Below are 16,603 nucleotides of genomic sequence, written 5' to 3' on the forward strand. Positions count from 1 at the left end.
TTTCCTACTACTCCTGAAAAATTAGGTTTTAACCTAATAAACACAAAGAAGGATGAGAAGATAGGACTTGTGAGTGGATTTATGGCTTCTTGGAGGCAGGTTTTATTCCTCTATATGCTCCTCCTTTATGAAGTTATTTCATTCATCTCTGCCATGATTTTGCTACTTTTGAAATGCCTGATGTGCACAGATTGTTCTTGTGCAGATGCTCTGCTTGGATTTCTACAAGCAAGTAACCAGATAAATGAGAAGTATTTTGTAAATGCATTAGGTGTATTCCATTTGCCATACTCACAATGATAACTGAGTAGTGAAGAGCAGGCTTGACTGGAGTCCACTTTTTCCCCAAGTTTCTTTGAATGGGTAAAATGCCCAAACCATGAATTTCTGCATGCTCTGATCAGGATTTTGATTTCTAAATTAAAATTACCCCACCCTAATCCTGGTCATTGCTCACTCTGTGGCTGCAGTACACAATTCAGGTGCTGGAAAGGAAGTTTGTATGTTTGTGGACTACTGGTCTTAAAAGCAGGAAACCAATTTTATATCCTTTACGTGATAGATATTGAATCGATAAAGCATCAACCTAGGGTTACACTTGATGTCTCCAGTGAGAAGACAATAAATCATGTTATGTGCATACAGGTATATTGACTCAATTTCTTTGGGCTGCCTATGCAAAACTGAAGGTGATTGAAACTAAACCATTAGAGTGAAAATCTTATAATGGCAGGTATAAAGCCATTTAATCCGCTGCTTATGATTTGAGATTTAGCATTAAAAATCTAAGTACAACATTTAAATCAAATTGAAAATCCATCAGGTCCTGTGCCCTGTCTCAAGTAATGGTCAGTGGCAGATGGCTAAAGAGGGAGAATAACAGAAAATGTGCAGAATTATTTCTCCCTTGTTGTACCCTTCTGGTCTTCAGCAATTAACAGCTTGGGTATTTTTGGAGCTGGACACTGCACCCACGTAAAGAACTTAAAATGCACCAGCAGACTTATCTTAGGTAAACTTGTTGGTTTTCATTTTCAACCTGTTTATAGTTTGGCTTTCCCAATAAACTTTTGCACATCCATATTGGGGAAAAAGACTGACTCATGTTGGAATGGGTGGGTAAAGAAAATGATCTATTTGTGCTTTATGTCTTTGTCACTGAACACTTTCTGAGGATAGAAAAACTTGATGGTTGTCACTCCTTTAACTGTCTTGACTCGCTTATGGTGAGAATGTGTAGGTCTTGCTATACAGGGTATTTTTATTTCTGTCTGATGGCTTCAAAGAAGGACCATCTGAGGATGATGATGGAGTTATTGGTACAGCAGGTCTATCAATAATAGTGTCTTTTTTTCCTTGAAATTTTCACATCTCAGCACCAAACAATCATTAATACAGATAAATGAGTTGATTCAAGATGAAAGGTTGGTGCTGTATCATTAGCAACAAACACCTGAAGAAGGTTTTAGAATGCTACACTGCATTGCTGAGAATCATTTTGTTGTTTAAATATTGGCTGTCCTTTGTAGTAACTGGAGTTGGCCTGGCTGGGCAACTGTCTGCTCTATTGCAGGTATTGAAATACTGCTTGAAGAACCAGTTTTGCTTCTAATAGATGTAGAAATGTATGGAGGATGGGGGTGTGGGTCAGAAAACCACTTTGAAGCCTGTTTAGATAATGGAGCATGACAGTTTACATTTTCTTAACCACAAGATAGCCTTAACATACAGCATGTTCTCACACAGAGACCAAGGCAGAAGCCTGGCTCAGATGAATCTGGAAAGCACATGTGCAAGGAGAGACATTCCTTGCTTATCCCTGTGCCCCTCTGAAAGCCTGACTGCATCCTCACAGCTGGAGTTTTTGCAAGAATGTGTTCTGAAGGAAAAGGCTTGAGTTTGAGTGTCCATCAGCTCCTCATCTGGACCACAACTGCTGGTGTCACAATAGTTACATATGATTTTAAAGGCATGGGAAATACTATTTAAAAAGAGTAATGGCTAAATATAATCTTAAGTTGGAATTCATTTAAAAAATGGCAAGCTGTATAAGTAAATAATAACACAATTATAAGAAAGCTATGTGTAAAAAGATCCTTGGTATCACTGTATATTTAATTTGTGTGCTATAGTCATTCAGGGACTATTCTTTGACTGTAAAATGTTACACATAGAGATTTGTAATTGAAAACTTTATGATATGATTTGTAGTTAGAGGAATAAAACTAAATTGCAATTTTTCCTATATTGAATGTGCTGCTATCTTATACATCTCAGCCTTTCTGACCTGGCCTTGCATGATGCTTCTTGACTTCCTGTCCTGCTGTCATTTTCTTCCATATTGGTCTGGCACTTAGTCTCACTGGAATCAATAAGGTTGCTCACATGCAAGTGTTGAATAAATAATTGATTAAGGAGATACTACACTTGTCACATCTTTTCCTAGCAAAGGTAGCCAACATAACTGTTTCTTTTTGTAAAAAACTTCTGTTCTTTCCCTTTACTGATTATCTCTCACTTCCACTGAACAAGCAGAGCATGGTATCTACCAGATGATCTGATTGATGTGAGCTTTGTAAAGTGGTGATGCCACTCAGTGTGTACAGCAGTTGGGAGAAATGACTACTCTGCAACTCTAGCTCAAACCAAATTTCCCTCTCTCTGTTTCTCTTCCAAAACCTTTAACCTGCTTAGTTTTAAAAGCTGTAATCCAGAATGGCACAGCACCCTTGGATGTTGGTCACCAACCCTGACTGCTGTGCTCATTAAATTCTAAATGAAATATTTAAATAATTTGGTCCTACACTAATTTAGATAGAAAATGGCAGATAAAGTGGTATCTATTGACATGAGCAGTCCCAGTGAAGTTTGCCTGGCTGCTTGGCTGGGTTTTGTGTATTTAGAATTGCAGCAAAAGTGGAAACATTTCTTGACAGTTGTTGTGTATTGTGACATCTGAAATTGAAACAGGCACTTCTAAATTTTCTGCACATCTCCTCAACTCCAAGGTTTATTATAGCTCCTACTATGTTATGGTAGTATTAAACTACAGTGAACTTTCTATAATGGGAATGCACTTACACTGAAGACAGATGTAGGATTTCTGTAGGAGATGGAAAATAAGATATCCCAGGCAAATAAATACCTGATGACTGTGCCCATTGCAGTCACTCTACGAGTGTGATTAACCTTTTTATCTTCAATTACATTCCTAAGTGATACAATTTGTTCCAGTAAAATAGTGTGCAGATCCAGTCTTGTTCAATATTTCCCACAAATACATTGACTTGCTGTTTTGGTTTATGAAATCCTTTCTGTTGTTGTGGTTCAGTGACAAGAGAGATGAGGTAATTACAGAGCATTTGCCCACTGGTTTCTCTCCAGTGCATAGCTGTAGTCAATGCTGTTAGACCACTCATATACTCAATTGTCAAAAAAAGTAAGGAAAAAAAGCTCAAATATCTTTACTAGAAATTAAGTTGGTGCTGCAGAAGTTACAACGTGCATTTTTTGCCATCCTACATATTGCTATGTTTGTTTTGAAGCAATGTTTCATTATTGCTATTGTATGATTAAATATTGAGAGTATTGCTTTTCCAATTGTTCTACTCTAGTATTTAATGAGTGCAATTAAATGGAAAAATTGCCTTTTTAACTGATGGTAGTCTATTAATGTCTCTGTCTGTTCAGAAAAGAAAAGAAGTGAATTATTAGAATGACAAATGAGTCAAAGTTACCACGGTGATGGAGAGGTGCGATTCCCCTCCACATAATCTTCAATTAGTGATCTTTGTAAGAGGATGTTTTTCAAAAGGGTAATAGAGAAGTAATGAGATCAGAAGGAGGTCAAACCCAGCCTTCTTCGTTTGGCAGTTTGATTAATTTATTTCTCCTTCTTGCAGATTGCTGTAAGGGGCTTTGGCACCTGGTGTTTTCCATGGGACTCTTGCTGAAGTGCTGCTTGTGACAGCCTTTTGTGTATCCAAGAATGCTCATCCTCTTGGAACTGGAGGATTTGAATGGTTCAGATTTGTGCTTTAGTATAAGCATTCAGTGAAAAGGAAGTTTTTGAGAAGAAGCCATCCTTGATTCTAGGCAATATAACAATGTGTGTTGTTATGAGGCAAAGTACTTAGGGCAGTGCAGGCTCCATCTCCTTCAAGGGATGGCTGAGCTAAGGACAGGGAGGGAAAGAAGGAGCCAAGAACAGAAAGTTGCAGTGAAGTCACTTTTCCCACAATATCTGCTGGATACCTTCATGGATGCACACATGTAGCACTTCTGATCCTCCAGGTGTCCCTTCCTGCCCCTTCTCATTCTTACCACTTGTGTAGAAAGTTTTAATTTAAGGAGTAATGAGCTGTTTTGTGATGTGATCATAAACCTGAGGGGCTGTGGCCCCATGCAATATGTTAAACCTGTTACATCCGTGTTTAGTTTACTCTCAGTAGTAATTCACTTCTTTTAAAATATTCAAAGTTGTTTTCCTCCAAAACTGAAATGCCAGTAGCTCTTCTCAACACTTTCCTCAGCTTTTTGTACAAGGATCAGTTTTGCTCTCCTGATAGTTGAATGTATTCCTGTGGTTTCAATTCTGACATAAATTCACCATTCTATGCAAACTAACATGTCAGTAGAGGAGCAGTAGATGTTAATTTAATATGACATTCTCTTGCTAGCACGTGACATTAACAGTTGCATGATATCCCAGACTTTAATATGTCTGGGTTACCTCAGTTTAAGCACAAGGCACTCATGCAGCTTTTATTTTTGGCTTTGAGAAGGGTAACATTAACACTGAATTTTCTTACTTTCTCATGAAGTCTTTGCAACAGTCATGTAACAGATGCTCAGAATTTTAAAAAAATTATTCTTATTATTATTACATTTAAAATGTTTCACCAACAAAAAGAGATACTTTTGATTAAATAGGTTATAAAATGTTTTTATTGTACTGATGATCACAGAATCATAGAAGGGTTTGAGTTGGGACTTTAGGACCATCTAAAAGGTTAAATATAAAAATTATTTTAATTACATTTATAATTACGAATCACAGGCACAAAACAATTTTGTGAATTTCCCCTCTTTTTAGGTGCTGTCCATTTGGGGGGAATTTATACATGCACACACATATTTATGTGCACAGATAAACATGTCTCCAACTTATCAAAGTTCTCTCAGAACAGAAAAAGTAAAATTAGATTTTTGTAAGCTGGAGTGATGTGCATGTTCTTATTTCCAATGTGTGGTAAAGTAATGCTTCAATTTTATTTTTTAACAGTATTCTATAATATAAATAATCTAGTCTTTTCTTCTGCAGACTGTTTAATTCAGACAGGTTGAAGTTGCCTCCAAAGATTGGCGTCAAATTGAGGAAACCATTCATGTAGTAAATAAGATAATTTGTTTCTGCCCAAAAAGATTAAAATATAGATTTTTTTTTTTCTTTTTTTAGCCCATATGATTTAACACATACAGTTCCTGCATCTGTATGATTCTGAATGCATTTTGAAATTAAGGACTTCTACATGGATTTTTTTTTCCTGCAGTTCACTTTAAACTTGAATTTCTGGAATTCTAATTAATATAATCAGTAGAGATCTTTATATATTTTCTAGATATTGATAAGTGTTTATGTAATTTTAAAATGTGATGGGAAACTGATGCTCCTAATGAAAGCAGAAGGTGTAAAAACAAACAGCAAGTCCTACAACTTGAGTATTGTTATATAAATAAATGAGGGCAAGATGTGTTCTGACACCTGTTTTCTGTGCCATATTTAAAGTCAGGGATATATTTCTCTGTGCTTTTTTGTGCAGTCATAAAATCTGTGGTGTTTTTTAATTGTTCTTCACCCAGTCTTTCACAATATCAATCTTACTGCTTGTAGCTAAAATAGTATTAAGAAAGTTTATTAGCTTTGGAATTTTGGGGCTTTGTTTGCTTAGAAAGAAGAAAAAGGAGCTGTCAGCTGCTGAAACTTTGGTTCCTGTTGTAATGTGGTGTTTGCTCACTCTTCTAGTCTGGTTTTTGGGCTCATTTCATGGCAGGGTGCTGGAATCAGGCTTATGGACTGATCTCCTCTTAGAAAATTAAATATTTGGGTGGCTGAAGTCTGACCAGAGCAACCCTAATTAATGTCTGAAAACATTTTGAGGTGAGCATTTATGTTACCACCTTTTTAACCCTATGCAATGGCAACAAACTTTTTCTCTCCAGGCATGAAAATCTCATGAACTGGAGGCTGGGTTTTCACTTTGGTTCAGTGTGATGGTCACAACAGGTTCAGTGTAAGCACTCTTGGATTAAACTTTAGAGAAGTCAGAATTACATCTTATTAAATAATTCTGGACTGCCTTAACCATCAAAAACAAAGCAAAAAGGAGAAGTTTGTTTTCTTTGTACCCTGAAGGCAAAATAACATGTTGGCTCCCTCATAATGCAATATTTAGTGTATAATGGCTTCTTATCTGTTTTTTGTACAAAATCCATTCTGGATTATTGGGCCCTACATAAATTGTTTGCTTTTAAGGATTCTTTTTTTTTTTTTTTTGTGATGATGTTGGTATCCAACTAACACAACTTCTATGGATTGATCAGTTCCTGAATATCATTCTCTTCTTATGTGATGCAAGTATTTTGTACAGAACACCAATTTCTCCAGACTCCCCACACAGTTTGTCCATAGATATTAATTTCTCAGTGTTTCTTAGTCTCAAGCTTTGGCACTTTTATACTAAAAATCTGTGGGAGCAGAAATTTGTGCTGCAGAAATGAAACCCAGAAAATAACCATAGTGAAAAATCACACACAGTAGAGCTGAAAGTTGCAACATCTCCTAGAAGATTTGCATGTTAGAAATATTAAACTGGTTGTTAAATAAGTGCAAACAACAGATGAACTTTTTCTGAGACTCAAAGATTGAGAGGTGACAATCTTGGTTTCTCCTTTCCCCCTCCACCTGTTTAGTGGGATTCACACTGTTCTGGCAAATCCACTTACTCAGAATTTTGCAAAAAAAATATTTCTGAACCTAGTGCCTGAAATCATACCTCTGCTCTTAATTATTTATTTAGTTGACACGAGATTGTCCTAAGGTCACATAAAACACTGTAAACACTCTCATTCCTTACTGTATATTACTTTGGTAGTTCTGAGTGACAAAACCATTTAGACACTGTGGCTGTTACCATATCATGGTTTGAAAGGTAAAACAGAACATGATCATCTTTTTAATAGGAACACTCTGTGATTCATAGGTGGTGAATATTTCATGCACTTTGCATTTGCCTTTGTGCAGGAGGGTAAATGGAAAGTAAATCCATGTGTACTTTAGACAGTAAAAAGGCATTACTTTGTTACATCATATAAACATGTAGATTTGATTCTCTCTTTACTCATGCTGTAAAAAGAAAGTTTTAAAGTGTTTAGCCATACCTGAAAATGTAAATGCCCGAGCCTAATGTAATGCTGAAAAAAAATTAAGATAAATGATACTGCATCCTTGCCACAAACTGCAGCTTGTACAAAATTCACTTTAGTTATTATACTGTGAATACGTGTGCTAAACCTCCTCTGTGTATGCACAATTTATGTTGAATGCAACATGAATCATTTTAATAGACCAAGCAAAAAGTCCCCAAAGTCAATTTTCAAATTATGAACCTTGGAACAGAATATAGCAACAATGAACAACAAATAGTTCAGATTTTACGCTGAACTACAAATGAACCATTAAAGGTACAGTATACTCATTCAGAAAAAACACTTTCTCCTTATCATCACAGTGGCTCAAAAGCATAACAGGAATATTTCTTAAAGGTCAGCTCTAAATTTTCTCTTTTTCTGTACCTTATTAAGAGGCACATTCAGGAGAGCTGATGCCATGAAGATTTTTACATCTGTTGTGAGACTTGGATGACTCTGGTTATTCTGGTTAGATTCTGTCTCTGATCTGCCATGTAACCTTGAGAAAGACTGGGTTTAATGCTTTAAAATTCAGGAATCCATTCAGATTTACTGCTTAAAAAGTGGCCTGGCTTCAGATGGGTCATTTGAATGGAAAACCTTTTCACTACCTGATTTTAGCTGTTCAGTGTTAGCAGGGCACAGCAAAGGTGGTAGCAGAGGAGCACAGGTCTTTTAAAGGTTGGGAAGGAATTAAAATTCAACAGAAAGGAAAAAAGAGTATTTTAGTGTCATCTAAAACTTACAAGAGTTAAAAAGCATATAAATGGTTTCTCATTGCCTCATCTACTTCACTGATGGTATTTTTTATTTCTGGATACTTTAATTTATGAAATAATAATAGATTTAGTTGATTATTTAAAACAAAAATCAGTATTTTTTAGCTGTTTCATTTTTTTTAAACTTGTCTCTGTTCTCCTAAAATTGCCTACTTAATCAAACTTTTATAAATATAAACCTCTGCTTATTTTCTTGGCACATGCTTTTGCATGGGCCTGGGAGAATTAGTGAGTCATGCCTCGAAATGCTCTGTGCAATTCAGTGTTCTTCAGCTGGTCAAATTTGCTGTTTAGATTGGAGAAGACAGAATAAAGTAAAAAAGACTAAAAAATTGTACTGAATGGTGTCATGGGAGGGGAGAAAAGGGCTATTTTCAGTTAACTTTATCAGGCATGTGGTAAAAAATAGAAATTGTCAGTGGTCATGGGCTTTTCCAGATAGAAGTACGTGAGAAAAATAATCCAACTGCAAAGTTCACAGCCATTGTGTCATGGGCAGCTCTGAAAATGTTCTGTATCACATCATGGCTGTGAAAGCTGGACCTGAAAATGCGCCAAGAACTGGAGGATTCTGTAAACTATTTAACATGGTCTGTGGAGCACAGCATAGGAGCCATGGATTTCCCATGAAAACCTGTGTAGTTCTGCCTGCTTTTAGCATTAGATGGTCTAAAATGGTTTATAGAATCTATTACAGAAGTTTAGAAGGTTGCTCATTGAAAATTAGCTTTCTATGATTTCTAGAGAGAGGATTTGCCTTTGCATTTTGACTCTTTGTAAGTCACTTTTTGATAATTGCATCTTTGAGATGCTATTTTAAACATCTCTGAAAACTACTGTAAGTTTTTGGAAGTTAACATTTCTTCCAGAGCAAAAGGTAAAATCTGTTCTAGATTTCCATGAACATTTCAAATTTTTGTGTATTTCTTAAAAGTTGCAAGCCTACCATTAGAATAGTAAAGAAAAAAACAAGAAACCTTTCATTTCTACCTCAGTATTTTATTTTTCAGTCTGGCAGGCGAGCACAGCATGTTGCCATGGGGTGTTCATGGATCAAATTACATCTAAATGGAATTTGATATATTTTGGTAGGGCTGGGTTCCAGCTCCTGATACTTCCACTAGTACCTTGGTGAACATTTATAGCTCTGCAGATGATGGTGCTTGTAAATGATCTCAGAATTCACTCTCTGTTTTTACTGTGTGTGCTTCACTGCTTGGTCCTCACCTGCAGTTACTGAGACCCAAACCCAGGACGTTTTAGGGTGAGGCAGTCACTGCTGGAGACCTAAAACTTGACTTTGAAGTATTTCAGGGCTTTTAGTCAGGATTCTTTATGAAGTAGATGTGATAAATTATCTGCATTTGATACAGAAATTTGGCAGAAACTCTGCCCTTTTGTTTTTTTAAAAAAATTTATTAGCCCCTGTGAAAATTTCAAGTGAATTTAAGCACTTTTCATCTTTAAGTAAAACTTTTTTCTTATTGCAGGAAAGATAATCCAGTATCCCATGGTCTTGCAGGTCAGAACATTATTATTAGAGTCAGAAAAGAATTTCATACAGATGGAGAAAAAAGTTTCCCATCTACTAAGCCAGAAATCTCCCAAATCCACTAATTTTAATGATACCAAGGCAAGAAATACGTTTTGGTGTTTCTGTTTTGACTTCTTGCCTCCCATTTGAGTTACTGATTGTATGTCAGTGATCCACAGAGCTCTAGCCAAGGTAGCTGCAATACTACACTGTGCACTCTGCTGAATTCTGGGAGACAGCCTGAGCATCACAGAATGTGAAATTGGTGCTGGTGGAGAGGGACTGTGGATCAGCAACCCACTGATTTTAGCCAAAACCAAATCAGCAGTTGGATCAGAGAAGGAGCCCTGTGGTTTCATCCAGACTCTGATCCACTTCATCATTCTGCTCCCCAGTGCATGAGAACCCTCTGACTGCTGGACAGGTGAGGAAACAGATTTACTACAAAAAACAGTGACAAAAAAAAGTTGAAAATGCTTTGTTTTCTTTTTCCCTGTAGATTATGAGATGTAAAAGTTATGAAAATGATGTGTATGTATGGAAAGATCTTATTTATATTCCACAAGAGTAACAGTTATTCCAATATAATGGCAGCCCCCCTTTATTCCTCAGCATCATGCATTTTCTTCATTTTGTGATATATTATGTGGCTTTTTGGTGTAACTACACTTCTAGATCTTATTGAATAGAATTTATGTGTTGCCTTATGGAAAACTTGTTTCACAATTCATTAATTATTTACTATTACTTGACCTTACAGTACATGAAAAAACCTATCCCATAACTGTAATTTCAATTCTCTCTAGTGTGAAATCAATCACATTCCACATCTTTTATATTATTTAAAATGTGAATCATGAAATTTTCCTGGGGATTTCTCCCAAGTTACTGAGATCTTTCAAGCCTTAGTGTGTGGGGAATGTGGAGGTTTCCCCTGCAGCCCTGACTGCCTTGCAAAGGCTGCAAAACCAAATTTGGAGCTGTTCCTTCTAGTCAGTAGAACTGCTGCTAAAGACCAGAAGTATTTTATAAAGATCTACTTCATAGGATTTCTGTTTGTGTACAAGCAATGTTTAGACAAGGACATTGCTTTTAACTTGTACCTCCCTACCCCTGCAACCCAAATTGTGCCAATAATGATCCTGAACAAGCTTGGTGTGTGCTCCTGGACAGCTGGGTAATGCTGAGTCCACTTCTGATTCTGTGTGCCCAGAACTGTGTGAGGAAGGTGCTGGGTGCTGTGTTTGTATTTAAAGTTCAGGAACAATTGGGGAATTTGTGAGAAGCAGCCTGGTGCGCTCAAGGAAGTGATGGAAGTTCTATCAGTGATACTGAGATACTTTTTCTGATTTCTTTGACAGTAATTTCTGAAAATGCAAGAGTGGATAAAAGGAAAAATCAGTTATGCACTTGAGATTTGGAGGTTACTTCTCCCCCCGAAAATCTGCAGGAGAAGTATTATTAGAAACAAGAATTTTTAAACTGTATTTTTGAAGCAGTAGATACTTTTGTTGAACAAATTACATTTGTACCTAAGCCTGCATGAGCACAGAAGAATTAGATTTTTGTCCTTGACAAAAAATCTTGCCTCTTATTAATTGTTCCTCCTTTTGCCTGCATGTATGCCCATTTATTTTTTTTTCTCTCTGAGACAGTTTATCAACAAAATACGCATTTTCTCCATTTTTCTTTCAGTAGTTAAATGCCAAATGTTCTGAGGTCTAAAACATGTCCAGATTGCCAGATTGTATCTTATGCAAACCCTGACTATTTTAGAAACATATATAATCATATTAAGCAAAAGCCATTCCAGCTATTCACGTAGAAGCTTTTATGAAACTCAGATGTAACTGACAGTATTTAATTTTACTTAAGTAACAAAGGCTTTGTAAGTATAGCTTTTCCTGATACCTGAGCAGAGCTAGGAAAAAAAAAATTCAGAGTACATGTAATATTACACAAGGAAATAAACTTAATTTTCTTGAAATATACAGTAGGGTATATAAATGGACTTTGGGAAAAAATAGTAGAATGAAAAGTCTAATGCTATTTTCCTAAGCCACATTTGCTAAATGCAGACTTTTGCAAGGTCAGCAGTTATAGTGGAGTTGAGGAGAAATGGCTTCAGTGGCTTTAACTTTAGCAGTGCCCTTGATGAGGTGCAGAGTTGTCAGTATTCTCGTAAAATTCCTCAGTGATGGCTTCTTCTGTTCTCTTTATTTCCTTAAGTGAACATCTGTCTAATTGTTCACCTCCATTGCTTTAGTGCTTTCCTCATGCTTTCTCTGTTTCCAGACAATAAACTTTATTTTCTTCATAAGAATTCAGTCTACGCAAGGGTATTAGGCAGCTTGTTTGCACCTTTTAATTTCTGGAAGTTTTCCAGAAGGGCTTTTTGCTGTAGTTCCAATGGGTTCATCAGTGAATCATGTAACATAATGCAGCATTGTGTTTGGGTTTTTATCCGTTACCTTCTGTTTATAAACATCTGCTTGGAAATTTTCTTTTTGAATTTTTTTTTTTAATATGTTTTACATTTTTTGCATGTGGCATATGGGTAAGATATACAGTACCTGCTTTTTGTTCAGGTGTTCAGGTAGGTACAGTCAGTATTTACCTTAACATTTGGGAAAAGCCTAAGCTGCTTGCTCAAACCCCAAAATTTAAAAGTAGAATATGTGCTGGTTATTTAGCTGTGTAGCAATATCTGTTAAATTAAAAACAATTTAATAATTGAATGGCTACATTAAAACTTGGCATTAACATTTTTGGTTGCAGGATTGCAGAAGCATCTAAAAAGTCTCTCTGTCCACTAGAGAGAGAGAGAGAGAGTATTGCTCTCAAACTTAGCATGCTGCTTCTCTTGTGTTCAGTTCTGTGTGTTCAGGGATTTTTTTTCCTTTATAAAGGGGAAAGGCAGTGGGGGGGTGGATTTGAAATTATTTTTTCCTCTTATCTGTACAGTATTTGTATTAATCTCGCACACCTATCCTCCAGGCCAATGCTTAAAGTTGGAATTTGGCTGTTAGGCTTTTCCTGCTACTTTATTTGCTGTCCTGGCAACACTTCCTATTTTACGTACAAATATCTGTGTAAATATAATTTTTAAGGCAAATTCTTCATTCTTCTGATCATATTGTTCATACACATGTTGTATTTAGGAAACAAGTGTTTTAGTAAGTTTAATGATGAGAGACTGTCTGCTCTCCCTCTATATTGCTGCATGACACAATTATTTTCTGGATTAATTTTTTTATCTTGGGACCAAAATGTTATCAGCAAATTAATGTATATTTAGTAAATGAAAATTCCAAAGCTTTTCTTGCTGATGGTGCTTAAAAACAAGACATTTGATTGTGAACTTTTTTTCACATTTACACTAAAGCCATTTTAAGGCTTTCTTAATTATTAGAACAATGGGACGTGGCCTCCTGACCCCTCCTGTCTGGGGCTGCCCCTTTGTGCATCTGTAAAATACAGGTCTGGACTTTGATCTCAGCTTTTCAGGAACCTTGGAGTTGCCTTACCTGTTTAATGCTGTGTTTGGTTTTATGTCAGTGATTCCTGAGATGGGCCACGTTTGCACACAAATTTAATTTCAGCCTTTGTGTTTATTTTGTTCATGTTTTCTTTGTCACACCAAATAAATAAAATAAATAAAGAAATAAAGGAGATGAAAGCTTCCCCCTTTTGTGACCATAGATCAGGTGGCAGAATGGGAGGTTTCCACATTCTGGCACTAATATTTTCCTGTGCATGCACAAAGACTTCATATTTTTGTTCAAGTCTATATTGTGTATATTGAGTGTATATTAAGAAGCTGATCCTGCCAACCCTTGTACAAGAAATCTTTACTAATGTGATTCAGCCCTTTTATTTCACTTTCTAAAATTACATACATATCAATGTGACCATTTTCAATGCATCTCTTAGCTTGGGAATGTGAACAGCTGGGGAAACAAAAGAGTTTGTGTATGTGTTTATTTCTTTGAGGATACTGTTCTGTAAGTTATCAATGTTATATTGTTTAAATCTAGGAAATTGTAACCATGAACTGCCAATTTAAATGGCTTAAATAGCTAATTATTCAGTTCTTTCAGTTCTTTGTCTCATATATTTATTTCTACTTACGTTGAAGCGTCCTGACATTATTCTTGAGTACAGAAGTGATGACTTTTAACTATATTGATATTTTTATTTTTTCCCTAATATTAATAGTGGGGGGAAAGAGCTGTACCACAAATCCTGGGCAAGCTTTGCTCTCCCGAGGAGCTGCAGTGCAATTGTGAACCTGCAGACGTCACTGTGCTGCCAATTAATTGTGCTGCACTCACTGCTCCCACCTCGCAGTCACAGCTCTTGGTTCTCACTCTCAAACAATTCCATCAGATTATTTCTAATATTGTTACTTCATTTTCAACGTTCCACCAAAGGAACAAGCATGCTTTCCTTTCTAACTCGTAGGAGCCGTGTCCTAAGGGCTGTCTTTAATTATTAGTTATTGTTGTTTCAATACAGATTTATGAACTACTTATTTTGTGTCATATAACATACAATTTTTAAGCAACATTTTTCAATCTGAACACAGCTTCCAGGAGGGCAAGCTGCCCAGAACATCAGTGATCTCACAGTTATTACTTTGTGTCATATATAATCTTGTTTTTTCCTGCAACAAATAAATCTTTGGGCCTCCCTGCAAAAAACATTTGTGGTTACAGTATAATAAAAATAAACCGTTTGTCGTGACTGCAGCTGACATTTATCAGCCTATTTGTGGGTGCTCTTTCTCTCTCTGTATAATACGGAACATAATTTGTCACTTTGTAAATACATTCCAGCCTAAATCCCTGCCAGCATCTGTTAGTGTTTGAAGGATTAATGCACTGCACAGTGCATGTCTGCACTTTCAGGCAACAGCATAGCTTATGGTTATGGATCATGAGAGAACAGGGAAAAAGGGTTCATTCTGTATTTACTTAAACGTTGTTGCCCTTTTGACCATCATGCTTTTCTCCTCTTGTTTGTCATCTGGAGTGGGGATGCTGCCTTCCCTTCCCTTCCCTCTGTGACAGAGTGAAATCCTGCTCTGAGTTTTGTACAGCTCTGTGTGGAGCTGCACGTGTAAGATAACACCTCTTTCATTTTATGGGTAATTAACAATGGTAATAATGGATTGCAGTGGGGATCTTCCTGGTTTAGTCCATTTAGAAATTCTCCTTTTCCCCCCAGCTTCTGCCATTTCCAACAAATCCCTTACCCTATTGCCCCCTACATTGCTTCCTTCTCAGCAACCCATAAACTGGGTTTATTTAATCTTAAAGTCTTCAAACAGAGAGAGTTTTTTAAAGGAAAAAAAGCCTGTAGCTTCTAAATTATCCCAATGCTGTTTGCCTTGTTGTTCTCTTTGAAAATGCATTCTGCTATCACTTCGAATCTTGCAGAATGAAAGGAATTGAAAGCATCTGAATGGGAGGCTCTGCTCAGCTGAGATTCTGTTACATGCTCCCAGGCTCCCTTGATCATTCTCTAAACAAGGAGATATGTTTATTAGAATGGTAAACCATACACATGATGTTATATATTGCCAAGATTATTTGAGATTCCCCAAGATAAATTCAAATGAGCTCTACAGGAATGGGCGTTTGGAGATGGAAAGAAGTGATCTATATCCAGGGAAAGAAAAAAAAATAATCCAGCTAAAAGTAGGCTCCCAAATAATTACCCACAGTTCACGTGCATTAAGAGCTAAACTAATTTCTGTTGCCAAAATCTACAGTAGATTTTTGTTTAAATACATTTGATTTCTTGTTACTGAAGCAAATGTGTCCTGTGTGCAATGGAACCATATGAATACTGGAAAAATCATGGATTTGGAGCCTACTAAATGAAGTATTCTGAAATTGCAATCCAGAAGTTTTTGTTCTCTCTGGTTATGGAGTAAATAATTAAAAAAAATATCTTTGGGAGAATGACTTTTTTTGCTCTTTCTAAGCATGATTTAGGATTGCTGGGGCATAGTTTACTTCACTGAAGATATTAATTTCATAAAGAAATGCAGATGTTTTCCCTTTTTTCCTGTATAATTATCTACAGAAGATATGAAAAGCCAAATTTACAGAGATACTGATCTAAGAGTTAACTAATGTAAAGATTATGAAATAACATCATTGCTTATTGTAGTGGTAAGTGGTATTTATTACAGAAGATTTATTAAAAAAGGATATTAAAATCTGAAAAATGAAGCAACCACAAAGAAACAAATGAATGTATGTGTAGACATTTCCTAATAGAAAGAGATAAAGCTCTAAAACTATTGGGAAATTTAAAATGGTGATTGCATGATAAGTCAAACATACAAACTCTACCTGGAGACTTGAGTTCCATTTTCATATTTGGATTTTAAATTATGGGTAAATTAGGTATTTGGATGAAGGAAAAATTTTGCTGTGAGCAGTGATTTGTTTAAATGTGAGGACCAGAAGCCAGGTTGGTGTATGCCATCCTCAGAAGCCAAAATCCTTCCTATCAGGCCATCTTTATCACTTCTCCACATCCCTCACCTTCAGAATTTCAGGCTCATGTGCTGCTTTTGCATTTAATCTCCATCTAAAGGAGGATCCAGACTTCTCAGTTGCTTTTATAACCCAGTTGAGTCCAACATTAAATCTCCAGTTCAGATGTTTGTTCAATATGATTGTTCAATTTTATTTCAAATTGCAACTTTTAGACATTCATTTGCAGGACAATCCTACAACAGCTTGAGGGCTTCAGGTTTTTCTGAAGAGGCCTCTAAGTTGTAGATGGTGCCAGAAAGATAAAC

General features: G+C 36.2%; 1 protein-coding gene across 1 annotated transcript in view; it reads left to right on the plus strand.

Moving 5' to 3' along the window:
- WWOX (WW domain containing oxidoreductase) overlaps nucleotides 1-16,603 on the plus strand; it is a 477,785-nt gene that overhangs the window by 72,334 nt on the left and 388,848 nt on the right. The window lies entirely within an intron of this gene.

Source organism: Catharus ustulatus, chromosome 11, assembly GCF_009819885.2.
Source record: "Catharus ustulatus isolate bCatUst1 chromosome 11, bCatUst1.pri.v2, whole genome shotgun sequence".
NCBI classification, from domain to species: Eukaryota; Metazoa; Chordata; class Aves; order Passeriformes; family Turdidae; genus Catharus; species Catharus ustulatus.